The sequence below is a fragment of the Choristoneura fumiferana genome, chromosome 25, assembly GCF_025370935.1.
Source record: "Choristoneura fumiferana chromosome 25, NRCan_CFum_1, whole genome shotgun sequence".
Lineage (NCBI taxonomy): Eukaryota > Metazoa > Arthropoda > Insecta > Lepidoptera > Tortricidae > Choristoneura > Choristoneura fumiferana.
The window spans coordinates 8,314,162-8,319,583 of NC_133496.1; positions in this window are offsets into that span (position 1 = coordinate 8,314,162).

Below are 5,422 nucleotides of genomic sequence, written 5' to 3' on the forward strand. Positions count from 1 at the left end.
TTCATAATCATTAATTTTATTAGGTATACTCCTTACATATAATAATGTCTAGAGTTGGGATGTTTGGTGGCAATTTTGAACAGTGCAGTGGAGTCGTTACTATAGATATTTTTATGATTGAATTACTGAATGAATGAATGATGCATAAGAATTTGAATAAAAAGTATGTGTTTAAATTGTCATGGAATGAAATGTAAAAAAAACGTGTTTTTTTGTAATTTTGAAAAAAGTATGTAGATAAAACATGATGGTGATGGCCTTATAAATCAAACAGTTGCTACTTGTCGTGGCTCGAAGTCTACTCGAAGTGGCTCACTTCTTGGACGCAAATCGTTATTCTTGGAAACTTTCGCATCAGGACCTAATTTATTCTGGCCGTGGCTTTTCAGAGTCAAGATGGAATTACGAGCATCTTACACAAATATTCGCGTAAATTCTATGAATGAGTGCAGTATACTATTGAATGTACTTGGGATTCATGAGTCACAGTAGGTACGTGTTATCGTACGTGCAGTGCAAAGGAGTGCACACAGAAAACAAGGTAGTAGGTACTATGGGAAACTGCTATTCAGAATATTAGATATAATGGACAAAATACATAATGATAAAATTGACCATTTCATTAGATTGTAAAATAATCTAACCTCAACCAATTTGTAGTAAAACGATCAAAACGTTCGTCTTGTTAATAGTTTCACCGAAAATAACATTTATGTGAAGTGACAATTATGTATTCTGTCCGTTCTTTTTAAACTTTATGTATTTTGACAAGTTCGCCTTAAAACATACAATACAAACAATACAATACTCTTTATTGCACACCAATACAGTAAACAGTACAGAGAACACAAGTATATACATAGAGATTTTCTAAGGTAAGCAATATAACATACTGTAGTTTCTCGCTCTTGTTCTCTAACCACACTGTTTTGACATAATGAACTTGCTCAACCAGCAACCGCTCAAGATGAAGATGACATTTACATTTGAAATAGTGTACTTCACGGTGTTGCCTTTAATAATTTTCGGAAGTAGAACAAAACAACACTGCTACGTAAATAGTTTTTGTTTATGAAGGAGTTTACCTTGTGTGTAACTGATTGCTTATCACTCGAGTGACGACAGCGGAAAGAACTATGCTATAGTATAGTCGAAAGGAGCATTGGTTTGGAATTGTTTCAAGAGCAATCTAGATTCGCAGATGCAGAGAATTAAGACGTCTATTTTGGATTGTGTTACGTACGACCTTGTTTCCTTGATTATTTCTTTTTAACACGAACATCTCTCGGCTTGGTTAATAGTACAAACTTTGCTGCAGCTATTTGTGACAGTGATTTTATTAAATTATGGATAACGTGTAAGAATGTCCAAGGTTCCTTATGACGCGTTATGCCCCGATTTAAGTTTCTCCATGTGTAATAAAATCAGAAGTTGTATTAGTTATCTTATTATAAGTCCCTATACTCTTGACGGGTGGTTGTTGGTGGAGGGTTGGGATCTTATTCTTTAGGACGCTAAATAGACGTCAGCGGGTAGCAGGACAGGCTGCGATGCGACGATAGGCTTAACTGTCAGAAAGCGGGGATGAGTCGTTGGGTAAAATAAATATCTGTTAATAGAAATCAAACGTTTGCAGCTGTTTCATCTCGACAATTATTCAACTCTAATACTATAAATGCGAAAGTTAGTGAATGTATGTGTGTCTGTATGTGTATTTATTTATGGGATGTGGGTCTTGCGAATAACAACATACTTACTTACTTTTTATTCCAACTTTCTCACGGGATCCAATAGTCTTGATTATTTGTGGAATTAGAAATTAGAAAAATCCCCGCATTTTAAATCAACAGCCGGAGTAATGATAATGAAGGCTTGTTATAAATAAAATAAGAATAAGCGATGGTTTTTGTTAATATATCAGCTTCCGATAAATAATTGGATTAGTTGGAACGGCAGCCAAGGTTAAATTCAAGTGGCCGATTTCGATTTCGGACAATTTCGACTACACTACCAAGTACCAAGTACCAATTTTAAATATCAGACAGAAGAATATTAATAGCAGACTGTACAACAAGAGCATAAAACGAGCCATTTTACCCGAGATGTTCATATAGACACGTCGAGAGGAAAATGGGTTTAATACTCGAGTTTTACACTCTGTTTTTCACTTCGATGGCGAGGAAATGAAATAGCAACAGTGGAAACACTAATTGTTCACTTAGGTACTATGTACGTACCTTTTATTGTTCATGCGTTACTGTATAATTATTCATTTTTAGTTCTATTGATTTATTTTGATTGAATTAATTGATTTTTTGTTTTAATTAAATTAATAAAAAATATTAAAAAAAATATGTAGAAACTTCTTTGTTGTGTGGCTGTTTACACCTGATTGCCTTGGTCTTAAAAGCATAAAAGGTGCGACCAAACCGCTGCTTAAAAAAGGGGTGACGGCACGGAATCGCAGTGACGCACCGTATGCGCACCGTTTTTATCGCATGCTCCCACACCGCTGCTTAAAATACGGAATCACAGTGACGTGTCGTAAACTTCAGGCCTTTACCGAACAAAAGTCGTGGCGTTTACGGCACGTCACTGCGATTCCGCACCGTTTGCGTATTTAAAGTAGCGGTGTGGAAAGCATGCAAAAAAAGACGGTGCGCATACGATGCGTCACTGCGATTCCGTATTTTAAGCAGCGGTGTGGAGAGCATGCGATAAAAACGGTGCGCATACGATGCGTCACTGCGATTCCGTGCCGTCACCGTTTTTTAAGCAGCGGTTTGGTCGCACCTTAAATACGAACTTTACGAGCATGAAAAGTGAAAAAATATTTTTTGCAAAAATTAATAGCCCCCATTACTGCGTGAATCGGCGAAAAGAGCGCGCATGTAGAGACGGACAAGGATAGGGAGAAAGCGCTTGCGCACGATTCGAATCGCGTACTTCAAACACGTGTGCGTTCACGCTCATTCTTATCGAACATGTCAAACACTTCACTGTCCTTGCGCAAATATGATGATGATGATGATGATATTCCATAGGCGTAGGCTTTATGCGAAAATTCCTCGATTTTAGGCTGTGTATCTAACAGAGGCATGGATCTCTAAAGGAACCTCGTTCCAGTGTCATAATAGATAAATAAATATAGATGATAGATAAATAGATGGGATTCAACCATGCTGGAGCCTTCATGCCTCTGGATTTCACCTAGCGTTCGATGCTGCAGTATGGTTTTTAGTTTGTTTGGCTTCTTTAGATAAAATGTATTGCCTACTAACATCATTTATAAGTTATTATTGTTACCAAAACATTAATGAATCATCATCAGGCTACAGCAGTCCACTGCTGGACATAGGCCTTTTCCATAGCGCGCCACAACACTCTGTATTCAGCCCCTCGCATCCATCCGCCGCCAGCGACCCTCTTAAGGTCGTCCGCCCACCGTCCCTCAGGACTCTCAGGAGACCCTACACTACGTTTTCCCGTCCGTGGTCCTCCCGTCATATATGCTCCGTCCTATCATATATGGATGCACAATCCGAAATAAAGTTTATTTAATTTGATATATTCATTTATAGCTGCACTGGGCAGATAATCATAATCATAACTTAAATATCGCTTTGAAAGTTTTAAATGAGCGCACTGCACACAATGCTTAAAACAACCCATGACTGGTCTCTAATGGACTCACTCAATTTACCTAAAGTATGACACATCGAACTGGAAAACCTAATTAATTAGGATAATGTGCGTATTAATTTGGTAGTCTATTTTTGCGGCTACGTTTTTAGATCCACTAAACACGGAATAGACACATTTATCAATGTTTGGTCGGTGTCAATGTGACAAACAAACTGAATAACTAACAACATGTTATGATTATGAAAAGCCGTGGTGGCCTAGTGGTTTGACCTATGGCCTCTCAAGCATAGGATCGTGGGTACGTGGGGTCCACTCAAGAATACATGACCTCCAATGGCTACCGAAGCCGAAATTTATTTTGTTACTCATAATCATAAATAATGTCATGATTTCTATAGGTTTAATACTCCTTTGGTCAAGATCCGTCATGGCGACAAAATATAAAGAGAACTGACGTTGTCATGGCGGTTTCTTTACGTTTTGTGCTAGGTTCGCCCCCTGCGCAGAGCTTTGCCTAATGCCCTATTAGGAAAGAGAAATGTTAAGTATTCAAATTGTTTAGAGTAGAATGAAAGTTGAATTGAAGGTACCCCCAAAGTGTTCCTCAGCGATCGGTCCTGCGGTGCGCGCATCCAACTGGTACCTACCTTCACCCGATCGTGAGTCAATCTGGTGGTGGGCCTTCTACGATTTCCGGGTTGCGGTCGCCACTCCAGAACTTACTGCCCCATCGGCCGTCAGTTCTACGAGCAATGAGCCCTGCCCACTGCTACTTAAGTCTGGCAACTCTCTGAGCTATGTCAGTGACTTTATTTCTCCTGCGGTGCACCGGAATAGCGAAATACAGTTGTATAAATAATTAAATTTAAGTATACATAATTAAGTACAACGGCCTTGTAATCTAACTAAAAGTATAAACGCATCTGCAATCCCCCTGGTGTTGCAGATGTTTATGGGCGGTGGTGATCTCTTATATACCATCAGGAGACCCACTTGCTCGTTTGCCATCCAATCGAATAAAAAAAAAGTATTTACTTAAAAGTGTTATTGAACTCAGCTTGGATACCTCTTTAGTCGTCTACTTATTGAAGAAGTATCCATAGGTACATGTTTATGAAACTTCTTTACTATACTCATAAGTCGACAGAGGTGATATACTTACTTACACCTACACATAGAGGAGAGATACATTATTGTTTTGTCGTAAGTAACGGTTTTCTTTCGCTCAGAATTCTTAATAATAATAAAAAGTAAATACGCTCAGACGATATACTAACATTGAGTACAAATGGAAAATCGACTCCTCGAAATTATACGTCCAAGCAAAAAAATTATGATTTGAAAAACAACAACAAGGAAAACTGTCCATCTTGAATGTCCTCAAAAATGGAATTATGTCTGTTTATGTAGCTTGTGTAAAATTTGGTTCTAAATATATTTCAACAGAAATACATTTTGACAAAATTCATTTCGGACCGTACATTATTTTTGGTCCGAATTCAAAATAATCAATTCATGTCGACGATTTTCCATTTGTACTGAATGACGGTAAATCGCAATCTTACTAATGATGATGAATGATGATATTAAATGAGACATTCTGAATGCGACTGAAATTTCAATTACAAAAAATAAATACCTAATTAACTCAACAAGCTCTTTTTTTGATATGTAAGTCACAATATTTTGAATTCTCCCGCCTAAAATGTGATCCCGTAAATATTGACAAAATATTTATTTACCTTCATGTCTGTGCTTGAGTCATATATATATGTAT